Source organism: Lissotriton helveticus, chromosome 2_1, assembly GCF_964261635.1.
Source record: "Lissotriton helveticus chromosome 2_1, aLisHel1.1, whole genome shotgun sequence".
NCBI classification, from domain to species: Eukaryota; Metazoa; Chordata; class Amphibia; order Caudata; family Salamandridae; genus Lissotriton; species Lissotriton helveticus.
In genome coordinates, this window is record NC_136059.1 from 259,067,092 (window position 1) to 259,081,892 (window position 14,801).

The 14,801-nt window shown below is 44.2% G+C and overlaps 1 long non-coding RNA gene across 1 annotated transcript in view; it reads left to right on the forward strand.

Annotated features, from left to right (window-relative positions):
* The first annotated feature begins 367 nt into the window (after positions 1-367).
* The window catches only part of LOC144817889 (uncharacterized), a 100,358-nt gene continuing 85,924 nt past the window's right edge, over positions 368-14,801 (forward strand). Inside the window, exon 1 of the long non-coding RNA XR_013606994.1 lies at positions 368-534. This is a non-coding gene — a long non-coding RNA (uncharacterized LOC144817889). The remainder of the gene's footprint in view (positions 535-14,801) is intronic.

The window sequence follows — 14,801 nt, forward strand, 5'->3', positions numbered from 1 at the left end:
TCCATAAACAGTATAGCCAGGTTGGGGGCAAAAATAGCCCCCATGGATGTCCCCTTGATCTGCTGGAAGAAAGTGTTGTCAAAGAAAAAGAAATTTCTTGTCAAACAGAGTTCCAGTAATTGGAGAATAAAAATTGTTGGGACTCTGTGTGGACGTGGGCGAGTATCCAAGAGTTTTTGAATGACTAATAGTGCAGCCGTTTGTGGAATATTTGTGCACAGTGATTCCACGTCTAACGTGCACAGTGTCTCACGGAGGGGGTCAAATTCCAGATGTTCTACCAGGTTAATCATTGACATACTATCTCTCACATAGCATGCCGTGGTGGGGACAAACTCCTTGATGAAGAAGTCCACGTAGGCTCCTAGGGGTTCCAAGACTGAGCCACAGGCAGAAACGATAGGTCGCCCCGGTGGAGTTGTGAGGTTCTTGTGAATTTTTGGAAGAGTATATATAACCGGAAGTCTGGGGGATTTTACATTAAGAAAGTTGTATTCTTTCTTACTCAGAAAACCTTCAGAGCAAGCTTGAGATGTAAGTTTGACAATTATTTCTTGAATTTGTTTGGTAGGGTTACCGGGGAGTTTTTGGTAATGGTCAGTGTTATTTAGTTGGCGCATAATTTCCGCCTTATATGTTTCTGTTTCTTGAATAACAATCCCCCCGCCCTTGTCTGCACTTTTAATGACCACGTTCTTGTTATTTTTGAGTGTTTCAATGGCTTGCTTCTCTTGCAATGAGATGTTGTAAGGGATGAACAGTTTGCTATTCTGAATTGTTTCCAGGTCTCCAAGAACAAGTTTCTCGAATGTTATGATATCAGGTGGTACCATTGTAGAGGAGGGAGAGAAAGTGGATGGGGGTCGGAAGGGGGTGTTAGGTTCAGAAACAGTACTAGGATGTAGTTGAAAAAACGCTTTTAGACGTATTGTTCTGAAAAATCTTAACAGCTCAGTGTGCAGTTCCATAAAGTTGGGACGGATGGTTGGCACAAAAGATAACCCTTTCTTTAATATTTCAATTTCTGTTTCTAACAGTACATGCTGCGAGAGATTAAAAATGGGTATCGTTTCTGCTGGTTTATCAGCTACCATTGGTAAAAGTTGTTCCTGGTTTTTCTCTCTTGGGGGATTTTGCCATCTTTGAGGTTTCTTTACACGCCCTCGTTGGGGGGTGTTGGGTTGGCCTCTGGCTAAAAAATTACTATGGCCACCACCGCGCCTTGCGTTCGCGCTGGACCCCTCACCTGGGTCTGAACTGTCTGAAGACTCAGCCGAAGTGTCGGAAAAGCCTACCAGGTTTTGGCGACGGTTGTACCGTCCCCAGGGTTTATTAGTCTGTGAGTAGGAGTATGTTCTATTAATATAGAAATCTTTATGGAGGTACGGGTAAGTATTCTCCACGTTATAGTTCTTTATGTCCTTTTTTATTTTATTAGATTTTTTGTTTTGCACAGTTCCCAGAGTCAGTAATTTGATCTTGAACAAACCCTCCATTACCTATAAATGGATTAAGGCAGTAAGGGAGGTACTATGCCCTAGTTACAACTTACATTAAATGCAGGAACCAAATATTTGGCTTAAAAGACCAAGAGGCACCTATATACGTGTGGGGATTGCAATATATGCCACATGGTTGTGTATAAAATAAAAGAGGTGTGATATAATACGGAGATGGGACACAATATCCACCATTTCATCAGTTGCCAGTCTTGCTTCGTGGTTTATGTCATCATTTGTGTTCATAACAGAATATATATTGGCAGTACAACACTCCAGAATTCGTATACTAGAACAGAGCAGGGATTGTATAAACCAAGACATTGCTTACTCTTTGGTCTCACATGATTGTATTACTGGGGCAAACAGGGCTAACTTTAAGTTTCATGATATTGACCTAGCCCTACCAAATAGAATGGGTGGAGACAGGAAACAATATCTCAGACAACTGGAGGCTAAGTGGATATGTACTTTAAGATCTGTCAAGATGGGACTCAATTTAGATAATGAGTTACAATTTCTCCGTCATATCTTTAATTTTACTTTTACTATACTTCTCTAGGAACCTTTGGCACATCTACAGTGTGATATACCTGGAATTACATGATCTTTTTGCTTTCCTGCACTGCTTGTTTCTTCAATGGGGACCTTGCTAAGTACATTCATTCATCTATTTTGGAGAAACATGTAGACCAGTTTCCCATGACATAGGGAGGACACACACAAATCTGCTGTCATGTGCCGCAAGGATTTTGACCATCACAGGCGCCTTTTGTTGACTAACAACCACATATTGAGCATGCTTGAAGAATTTCAGAAGTGGCCTTGCCAATACATTTGAGTTATGATAAATCGATCTGATATGGCTAGGAAGGGCTGTGTTATAGAATTGTCTGTTTTACAATCTTTGGGATCATGAGACATTTCTGTTTGGTGAATTGGAAATATAACACTTATGCTTATTAAGAAACAGATGGGGCAACCACTATCTACCTGCACCCCGTCAGTGTGATTTGACCAGCTGATGATTTGTGAAGACTGTTTTGGAAGATGTGTTAACATCTTTACATACTGGCATTAGATGCTATTTATAGTGTTTACTTGTGTTCTTTGCCTTCCTCTCTTTGCTTAGTAAACCAAAATAAACATTACCAAAGGATTTCTGAGAGACTTGTGATTTTTGGACGCTCTTCAGTCTCTGACATTCTTTGCTCCAGGGTTTTACAATACAGAGACGCGTTAGGTATTTGATTTCGCTGCTCTTTACGTGTGGTGGCACCAAGCACTTGAACAATTGGTTAGGGTCAACCCAATGGGGTGGGACGTGCTCTTTCTAATGCATGTTTTTTGTGGTACATCGAACAATGGGGACGATGGACACTAGAGGTGCACTAGGTGAAATCATTTGTGGGTGAGACATGGATCACCATCGGTGGTTTTGAATTTCCTTTAGGCTCTCAATCGATAGGAGAGCTAAAGGATGGACACATTGATGTTTAATATATTTATGCTGTAATCCATTAGCATGGAGCAGATGTTTACAATCTCAGTGTGACAGTTATTTACTCAATATGTGACCAAATTAAATTTATAAGCACTGGTAAGAACTTGTTCATTTTAGGTGGGATTGCAAAATTTTGGTACAGTACGTCAGTAGTTCACATGCATCTTTTGGACACCCTTTCAGGCCAACTCTTTCCATTTACCCTATTCATGCATGATTCGGGGTATGTGTATAATTTCCTTTTTTCTTCCTATTTTTTTCGTTTCTGCTTCCCCTCTTTTTCCCATCACTTCTGTTGGCAGGCTCGATTTTTCAGGCCTGTTTTATTTTGTCTCTTCTAGGTTGTTGCTGAATCTTCCTCATGCAGTTTAAATATGGGGTGAAAGGCCAAATGGGGAAATCTAAAACATACAATGATGTTTTCTGTGTTTAGTCAGGATTCAAATGTTTTTTGGTTTAAGATGTTTTGTGCATGTTATCTTGCTACAGTTATTGTGGTGGTATGTGTTTTCCCATTGTTCTCTTATTCTATGTTTTTTCAATGTGAAAAATTGTGTAGATTCATTAATTTTGTTTACAATCTCTAGGTCTTTTTCCTTATTCATAAGAACGTCTGCTATTGGGTGTGGCACTTTCTGATGTCATTTTTTTTTTATTAGTACCATGTACGTTTCAGTCAGATTATTCATATGTATTTTTGGCATGTTTGCAGCCTTGAAGAAGCCTATGTTTAGGTGAAATACGTTGGCTCTGCCTGTTTATCTGTTTGAAGGAGAAAAGAATACAAAAAATCAATAAAAATACAACTTGTCTTGTTTCTCCCTACACATCTCAGTAAAGGATTTGGCTGTTATTACTTTGGAACTTTGGCTGCCCTTCATTTTTGTGTTATAATATGTCTAATGTGTGACCAATTGGTAGCTGGTCACTTGAGGTGGGCAACATTCGTTATGTGTAAATTTTGTGATTACTTTAGGTGGTGCAGTGACGAGGTTCCCTAGCTGGCAATATTTGTTCAGAACATGATCCCCTATACAGGCACCTCCCCTACCTGCACAGGCACCCTCGCCCACTGTACAGGTACCTTCCCCACCTGTACAGGCATCTTCCCCACCTCTGCAGGCACCCTCACCCCTGTATAGGCACCCTCAACCCCAGTACAGTCCCACTGTTGTAATAAAAAGATTTCCCTCTGGTAAGTAGGAGTCAGATAGCCAGTTTATGTAGAATAACAGATGTAGGTTTATTGAAGAGGTTAAATGTTCAAGTAAAGAACCCTACCAGGAGCAGCATCCTCTCTGCTCAGGCCACTCTATCTAACTGCTAACCAACCTCAAGTCGCACACCAACAATCCATGATATCATACACTGGCTGAGCAGAGCAGGGAACAATGGAGGTGTCACAGAATGCATCACAAGCATAGCAGATTATAACACATCTCCTTCCCTTAGAAATAATGAAATGCATACAGAAAACCTAAGAGACTCTAGCTTCGAAAAATCTTATAAATTATTGACACAGTGGTCGCATCAGATCTCATCAATACAAAACCAGAAGCTCACCTATATAGAGGTCCCACAGAACTGTACTACTCAACCAGGCCCAAACAATCAAGAATGGGCATCTTTAAATTCTCACTCAACCCAGAACAGGGCATCTTGTGCGTAACACAATGAGTGTCTTTCAAACAGCGCTCATCCCAAAACAGGATACCACATGAATTTTAGCAACGGGTCTCTTTCAATTCACACTCATCCCAAAACAACAGGGAATCTTGTAAATTTAGCAACAGGACTAGCACTACACGTTCACCCTCTACTGCATACTCTTGCAAGCTTAGGGATGTTCACCCTCTACTGCATACTCTTGCCGGCTTAGGGACTCACACCACAAGTTCACTACACTCACCCTCCAATTCATGTTTTTTATTTCCTGTTTGCCATTTCCTGTATGAAATCTTTGGGTTCTGGCACGACTGCGGAGTCTTCGCGACTAGAGCGGAGTTTACGCCCTCAAAGCAGGGACTCCGCACCCTGGGTGGAGAGTCCTCACCTGGGGTGGAGAGTACACCATTGAGCCGGAACCCATAGATTTCATTCAGAAAATGACAAACAGGAACTGAAAAGTAGGACGTTCAATACAGGAAGGTAAAGGCAGTCTTTTTATGGTCATTCAGAGCCATTCTCACCTCCAAGCAGGATTCTCTGCCATCCTGCTGCGCTGTTTAACTAACACACCACCAAGATGACTGAGAGACTTGAGGACAAAGATCCCCCTTTCAGTGAAACTACATTGAACATACTAACTGATGTGCCGTAAGTGCTGGGAGGATGTGTCAGTACATTAACAGCTCAGACAGTACCAGCCACTCGCTGACAAATATCTCACATGGTACATGAAAGTTTTCATGAGACAGTGACATATGATAATAGGCGGACATTAGGCCTTCATGTGTGATGCATTCTGCATTACACACAATTGAATTGGTCACGTGCATGGAGGTTCTTTGTGGATCAATTCCAAGATATTTTCAATACATCTACATTCATATGTCTCATGTTATGAATTCTACACACAACTCCACACAGATGCTTACCATTGTGCATTCAGTAATATTAGAGTACTTCACATATGCAATGTGGAGAATGAAGGAGTGTGTAGTAATGTTACTATGATATCTTGCTAGCCACATTATACAACATGGATGAACAATAGATCATGGGCAAGAAAGTGCTCTAAATTCCTGGCATCACTATGTCAGCATCACAACTACTGTGTCTCAGAGATCAATCGTAAATTCCTATTGTAATACTATCCAGGGAGGTCTCACACATACAGTGACATTTAATCCCCTAAGGCAATGAAGGCCTTTGAGATGTTGTCCACCCTATTCACTGACATGCGCATAAAATGTGTTGCACAGCCAATCTTTTGACTCTTGACAACAGCTATTGTTTACATACATACATATATAGCTTACAGAGTAGTCTCAGGATGAAATCTATGGATAGAGTATTAAATGTCCACCAATCATCATTGACAACATACTGTGAAACCACATAAAGTTAGTAACACAAGTGATTGCTCAACATAAAAAAAGTGTCAACCCTGCTCTCTGTTTTGTATAATAGTCTGGTTCCCTGGATTCAGACCTAGGTGAATGTTGAGAGGCATGAGTAAGCCATGATTTACTGCAATATTGTGCAAGACACAATATTGTGCAAGACACAACAGGCTACTATTATCTTGCACACAGCTTCAGGGGAGTACGGCAGCACCTCCTGTATGGTCAATACATCTGAAAAGCAACTTTAGGAGGCCAAAAGTGCACTCTTTGATGACTCACGTTAATTAGTGTGCCCTATTCTATCTACGCTGAGGTACAGTGGTTGCACGTCTGCATGGTGTGAGGAGATGAGGGGAGATGCATATACAGCATCACCTGAGGAAGAAAATATGGAAGTGTTTTTACATGTCCCTCTTGCATCAGTAAAGTTCATAATGTATGAAATGGTTCATGCAATATCTGTTGGGGTCATGTATGTGTCATAAGGATTTGTGACTTATAATGGTTATGTATATTAAAACAACAATTATTCATATCAGACTTGCCTGGGGCTTGAGTACTTACCCAGAAGCCACATGTTGGCAAATGCTCCCGCTGCCAGCTGCCGGGCAAGATGTCACCTACCAAATATGTAGTTGTCATGTGTACTTCCTGGGAACACTGCATGTACATCTGAGCAGTGTTTATGTCATTCAGCTTGTTGACTTATACTTAAACTTATTGCTTACTTTCACAAAGACAAACTCCACGTCAGTCTGTTTATACTCAGGGCCCGATTTAGAACTTGGTGGTCTTACTGCCGTCTCGATGAGGTCCCAAGTACTCTGCCAAGTCGAGGGTCTATCACCGCCGTATGTAGATGCATGAAGGCTGCCTCGGATGTCCATTGGCCAAATGAAAACAACTGCATACCACACTATAAATTACACTCCATTTCAGACCATGATCTCTTGCCATTCCACTGCACTACGACACTTGCCAGCAGAGCTTTTCCCTTTTAAGTTAGGTTTTGATGTTAATTTTAACTGTTACTTGTCCCTTCATCTTTTTTCATTTTTCACGTAGTGGTAATTTGTTTTTTATTCGATATTTGTTTGCATAATGCCAGGCCACAAAAATCCCTGTTTTACTGAGGTCGGGTTGTCGGTCATGGTGGATGAAATCATAAGAGTAGTGCCCCAATTCTTTGGAGCCCAAGCCCAGAATACAACCCTATCAGAGGAAAGGAAAATGTTGGCCAGAATAGTCTACAGAGTGAATGCTTTAGCTAACAACCTGAAAACACAAGAGGAAATTAGGAAGAGCTGCGGGGGAGAGTGCGTAACCTTGCCTTCAAGCTCCACATGAAGGCCATCAGGACTGGTGGTGGTTCTCCCAGGCCCCCCGTACAACTCATGCCCGGGGAGGTAAAGGTCTTGCAGATCCTACATCCTGACAGCTTGACAGGAATAAATAGTTGAGTGGAGTCTGGCAAGTTACACTTTGCAAACTCTCACTAAACCTCAATGTCCTGTTTGTTTTGAAGTTAGCTGTTCCTAATGTGTTCTGCACATATTTTAAAACATAGAAATCTCAAACTATCAGTTACAGATAATTTAGATTTATTAATTTAGATTGTTTGTGCTAATGTATTGTGTTGCATTTAAGATTATAGGTGTCAATCTCCATTACATGTCACATGATGGTATGGTGCCTGTAAGTGTTACAACACAAAATAACCCATTACCCATATGTGTGTCATTACAATCTATATAAAAAAATGTAAAGCGCTCTGATACCTGATTCGGTTCGGGTCTAGTTCGCGCTATATAAAACTCTGCAAAAAAAAAAAAAAGGAGCATGTGATTCATCAAAATAATGATAGCGTTTCCAAGCAGTATGCTCATATATCGTCCATTCACTGTGTTTCCAACCAAGAAAAATCCCACGGGAGTCTTGTTTAATTGGAAAGCCAATTTCGATTTTATTATTCAATCCAATTTCTCAACACAAAGATACAATATCCAATCAATCCAGCCAATGTGGTTCGTCCTACGCGGACATCATCAGGGCTGTAAAATGAAAACAAACCAGTCAATAATTATTTTTTTACATATATGTTCACACTTTACCACAATAAAAGTTTAAATCAATAACCTATAAATATAATTGTTTAGATTCCCTACCTATGTCCAATCTAAAGATCAATAGACGTGCTCAATTATGAGCTCAAAGCAATACAGTTATTGCTTCCAAAAGATAAAACTGAATGTCCCCAATTTGACATCATCATTGCTTCATCGATTCTACATTATATGCATAAAATGTATTTAGGCCTTCAAGATTACTACTTTTCTTCAATTCTGCACCATACAATGAATGATATTATATTACCTTCTAGTATCATGATAATCATATGACTTTCTATTTCATGTTGTGCACCCATCCTTCTTCTAATATCAATCTTTATTTATTGAAAACATCTAGAATATGAGAGAAAACACCAAGTTGCTTCAGTGTATGTAATGTTAGTCCAAGTCTACGTTGCAAGACAACCCTGGGGCCCCATTATCACCTATTCCCAAGTCCTTTTGCTGATGTGTCTCAATAACCACCATTCTGTCCACAACTAATACACTCACCATCCACTACCTATTTATAGTCCTCAAAGTCAGTAACACATTATTGAGTAACTTCTTCTTTTTGCACTATCCCTTGTCAATTCGGCATTTTTCGCTATATCCTGGGGGGTCTGCTTTATCATCAGCATTGGAGAGGCACAGCGGGATGGCAACACTCACACCTCCAGCCCTTGATGACCTGTTAAGAGGTGCTTCGAAGGTGACTGAGAGGGAGGGGCTGCAGGTTCAGGAGCAGTGACATCTATTCACATGCAAACAGCCCTGCCTGATGGTGGAATCCGCGACTGCCATTTCCCTCTTGTTACCCCGAGCCAACAATCAATTTGTCTCCAAGTTGATGCTAATTATCAGATAAAAGCACCTTTCAGTGGCTAGCCTGCGCCCCATTGATCCCAGCTCGCACGTGCTTGTTAAGGAGCAGACAGGTTCAGCTATCCAGCCACGGAGAGCCCGAGATGGGCCAGCCGCAGAGGTCACAGGGTCCCAGGAGGGCAGCACGCGCCAGCAGGTGGAAGAGGGGCTGGAGAGAGGTGAGGTTGGAGGGTTGTCTCTCGAGCTCTGGGGCGGCAAGCGCCCTGCGTCTGTGAATTCCTGAGGCAATGTGTCATGTCTCTGCTATTTAGAGGGGGGCTCACACATTCCATTTCTACCCAGGGCCCCAAACATCCGAGACTCGGCCAGATTACACCCCTGATTACACCGCGGCAGCACGTGGTTCTCTTCACAGAGCGTAATTACTGTCACTAAATTGTAAGCAAACCTCGGTTCTTCAAACATGCAGTCTATAATTTAAGAAAATAAAGAAATGGCACAATCGCACCCACACTGATTAACAAAGTATGGAGGACAATCAGTTCAATCAGTTCTCTTAGAGTATCTCCTGTAAGTACTGTACATCACAGTGGGGGATGGCATTTTGGACAGAGTGCCTGTCTTCTCGTTGTCTTGTGCAGGAGGGGGCGAGGAGCCCAAGATGATACTAGAATACTGCATGCCCACCCCTGTGCCTACCCTGGTGGATCCTGTTCCCTCTCCTGTGATGGCTCCTGCCCTCCCCTCAGTGATGGCTCCTGTCCCCCCATGTGGTGGCTCCAGTCCACCCCCCGCCTGTGATGGCTGCTGTCCCCCCATGTTGTGGCTCCAGTCCACCTACACCTGTGATGGCTCTTGTCCCCCCTGTGGTGGATCCTGTCTCCGCCCTGGGTGGCTTCTGTCCCAGTCCTGGAACGGCCCCTGCAGCGAGGGTGAAGTTCTTGATGGGCCTCTTCTCAAAAGGGCTCAGCTCAAAATTAATATGGAAAGGTCGGCGAGTAAATAAGTGAAGGGATGGGTGAATGGCTGGATGAATTATTGAAAGGGTGAATGGATGAATGAAAGATTGAATAAATGGATAATGAGAGAGGATGGATGGATTGATGAGAGGGGAAGATGGAGAGAAAATGTAAATAGCTGGATGTATGGGTGGAAGGGTAGCTGGATGATGGATGAGGGGAAATATGGATGAGGGGAAGGATGATGGATGAGGAGAAGGATGGATGGATGGATGGAGGGGAAGGATGGATGAGGGGAAGGATGGATGGATGGAGGGGAAAGATGGATGGATGAGGAGAAGGATGGATGGATGGATGGATGGATGGGTGAGGGGAAGGATGGATGATGGATGAAAGGAAGGATGGATGAGGGGAAGGATGGATGGATGAGGGGAAGGATGGATGAGAGGAAGGATGGATGGATGAGGGGAAGGAGGGATGAGAGGAAGGATGGATGGATGAGGGGATGGATAGAGGGGAAGGATGGATGATGGATGAAAGGATGGATGGATGGATGAAAGGATGGATGGATGAGGGGAAGGATGGATGAGAGGAGGATGGATGAGAGGAAGGATGGATGAGGGGATGGATAGAGGGGAAGGATGGATGGATGGGTGGGTGAAAGGATGGATGGATGATGAGGGGAAGGATGGATGGATGAGGGGAAGGATGGATGGATGAGGGGAAGGATGGATGAGAGGAAGGATGGATGAGAGGAAGGATGGATGAGGGGATGGATAGAGGGGAAGGATGGATGGATGGGTGGGTGAAAGGATGGATGGATGGATGATGAGGGGAAGGATGGATGATGAGGGGAAGGATGGATGGATGATGAGGGGATGGATGGATGGATGGTTGATGAGGGGGTGGGTGAAAGGATGGATGATGAGGGGAAGGGTGGATGGATGGATGATGAGGGAATGGATGGATGATGAGGGGGTGGGTGAAAGGATGGATGGATGATGAGGGGAAGGATGGATGGATGATGAGAGGAAGGAAGGTAGGATGAAGAGTGGGCGGGTAGATGGATGGATGGATGATGAGGGAAAAGGATGGATGGATGATGAGGGAAAAGGATGGATGGGTGATGAGGGGAAGGATGGATGATGAGGGGAAGGACAGATGGATGGATGGATGGATGGATGGATGGATGATGGGTGGGTGAAAGGATGGATGGAAGGAAGGATGGCTAAGTGAAAGGGTCGATGGTGAGAGAAAGGGAGGATGGATGGATGACTAAAATAGTGGATGGGTGGAAGGATTAGTAAGTGAAAGGATGGCTGGATTGGTGAAAGGGTAAATGGCTGAATGGATGAGTGAATGGATGGATGGGATGAAGAGTGGATGGATAAGTGTACAGATGGATAGGGTGAAAGGGTGGATGGATAATGGAGATGAGTGAAAGGATGGATGAAGGGATGGATGAGTGAAATGATAGATGGAAGGATACATGATAGATAGGGTTGCAAACGGTTGAATATGTTTGGAAATGGCTGGGCTTACTTATATACTATTGCGCGACCTCTGATGTGTCTGTAAAACGTACCTATTGTCCTGAAGTTTTGTCCTGAATTTTGAGCTCCTGTCCTGAATTTGTGTCCTGAATTTTGACCCTTTGTCCTGAATTTTTACACTCACCGTCCTGAATTTGCACCAATGCCAGTTGGTCACCCTATTCGCTGGCTTGGAGACGGAGCGCCGTGCAGAGATGTCTGTCCCTCAAGATAAACAGACAGAACCACTCAGCCGAGAGAGCTGAGGCGCACACGGGACGGGGTATCTGCAGAGGCGCGCTGGACAAGGGATGAAGTCAGAGGGTTGAGCTCACCTATTGCAGACCATTTCCCCCTGGGAGTGAGCCATGGGAAAAATCCTAGAGGCGAGAAATTTAACACGGGCGTCAAGTGGCCCCATGTCATGGGTGTCAACTTCAACCAGTCCCCGCTTTTAAATCGGAGACGATTTGCAGGCTGACATTTTGCAACGAAACTACAAGTACCAACATGCAGTTCGCTACTGTTTAACAAGTGACCACTTGGCGGTTTTGACTGCTCTTTCTCTAGTGTTTAGGTCTGTCGAATGGGCATCCGGTGGGATATCAGGTCGTGTTCAAAATACACTGTACTATTTAACGTGCTTACTAATAAAAAGGGCGATAGGTATAGCCATCATTAGTGCAGCAGGTACAGTGGCACCAAGCTCTAAGGATATTGCAAGACACAAACTGACCTGCAATGGTACGCCTCTTCTGGCGCAAGGCTTTGCAACGTGACGCATCTGGGAGATGCGTCACGTAGTAAATACCCTGCACCATGGTGCATCTTTTGCGCCGCCGCTGCGTCACAAAAATGACGCAACGGCGGCGGAAAAGCAGCGCAAGGGGCTTGTAAATCTGCCCCAAAGTGTCTACATTGTAAAGAAACCAAGTATACATAGCTTCATGTTGTTAAATAACTAAAAAAACTAAGATATCTGTGTTTGTTGTAGGAAAAATGGCCACATAAAATGCAGCAAAATTGCCGCTAAATTTCCATATTTGTGCCGCTAAATTTCCATTTTTGTGCCGCTAAATTTGCTAATCCATGCCGCTATATCCTGGGGTGTATGATTATGTCACTCTGAACTTAACGTAAATCTGTTGTGTCACCTCCTTATCTTCAACCTTCATTCATCCTATTTTAAGACAATACTTCTTGTTCCTCTTATCCTTCCTGTCCTAGCAGAAACAAACCAACATACAGATCTTCACTATTAAACTCAAAATGTATAACAGTCAATGATCAGAGTCATCTTGACCTACCCGCAGTAAAGCACTGTATCCATGGTTACTAGTAATCTTATATTTTAACTTCTATTTTCTTTTTTCAAACCACACTCAGTTTAAAAAATATATTAATTTGATTTAGTTTTAATTTTAACAACAGTTGACACTGTGTACATTGATATGCAGTGGCATCACTTTTGTTACATTACATATACATTAGAAATTACAGAGCTGCAGCTACACGCATAACAGGTGTAGGAACTTTACCTGATATATAACACCAGATCTCTGCATCAATGTATATGAGTCGCATCTGGACTACTGTATGCTGCTTTTACATAGTGAGTAGCCTGTGGTATCCAACACTGCTTAAGTGATAATAACTAACACTGCTGATAGCTTAGAAACAAAAAACGAGAATTATAGGCTATATTGGAGCAACCCACCCACCTCCCTGTTCAGACCTTTCATATTCTGCCTACGCCTGCTGCCTGGGTGTTCGGCCCACTACGGTATTGTATATGTGAGTACGTTACATATGACCGCTGACTAAGTGTCTCAAATTAGTCTGGTGCTACGACGTGTGCACGCATTGTCATTCTACCAGCTTAGTCACTTGAGAGGTAGTCTCTTACTCCTGTGCCTTGCTGCAGGGTCACTAGCATCGCATCCCAGTTTGTGGAGATAGGGGTCTTTCTTAAGCCCATGGTTTCTTCACCCTGGATTGCAATACTTTCCACCTTAGCCCATGCAAGCACAGAGTGGTGCCATGCCTGTATACATAGAGGCTCGGCGCCTTCCATTTCTTAGTGATTAACCTCTTGGCTGCCACTATGTCTAGGTATCTAGAAGTTACCTTGGTATTACAGGTTCTGCGTAATTTATGTAGTAGGTATGTTGGCCAGTCAAAGGGTACCTTGCGCTCAGTGCAGATATAGAGTGCATTTGCTGATTTTTAAATCACCCGTCGGGACTGACCTGCCATCGGACCTACTTCTTGCGGAACCCGCTCCGCGGGTCCCGCATCATTTGGAGTTCTTTTCTGCAGCCGCCTGAAGGGTTTGTGAAGTGAAAGCTGAGGGAAGTGCTTACACGGGGCTGCGAGCGAGTGCGTGGGCTCATCTGGGACTACAATTCCCAGGAGCGCCCGCCAGCCCGGATCAGTAACACCTGGGCCGCTCTCCCCGACCCCTCCTACCCTTCCACCGAGCACTTATAACCATCATCCTCTGAGACAGCGAGTGGGACACTTTGCTGATTTTTAAATCACCTGTCGGGACTGACCTGCCATCGGACCTACTTCTCGCGGAACCCGCTCCGCGGGTCCCGCATCGTTTGGAGTTCTTTTCTGCAGCCGCCTGAAGGGTTTGTGAAGTGAAAGCTGAGGGAAGTGCTTACACGGGGCTGCGAGCGAGTGCGTGTGCTCATCTGGGACTACAATTCCCAGGAGCGCCCGCCAGCCCGGATCAGTAACACCTGGGCCGCTCTCCCCGACCCCTCCTACCCTTCCACCGAGCACTTATAACCATCATCCTCTGAGACAGCGAGTGGGACGCTTTGCTGATTTTTAAATCACCCGTCGGGACTGACCTGCCATCGGACCTACTTCTCGCGGAACCCGCTCTGCGGGTCCCGCATCGTTTGGAGTTCTTTTCAGCAGCCGCCTGAAGGGTTTGTGAAGTGAAAGCTGAGGGAAGTGCTTACACGGGGCTGCGAGCAAGTGCGTGTGCTCATCTGGGACTACAATTCCCAGGAGCGCCCGCCAGCCCGGATCAGTAACACCTGGGCCGCTCTCCCCGACCCCTCCTACCCTTACACCGAGCACTTATAACCATCATCCTCTGAGACAGCGAGTGGGACGCTTTGCTGATTTTTAAATCACCCATCGGGACTGACCTGCCATCGGACCTACTTCTCGCGGAACCCGCTCCGCGGGTCCCGCATCGTTTGGAGTTCTTTTCTGCAGCCGCCTGAAGGGTTTGTGAAGTGAAAGCTGAGGGAAGTGCTTACACGGGGCTGCGAGCGAGTGCGTGTG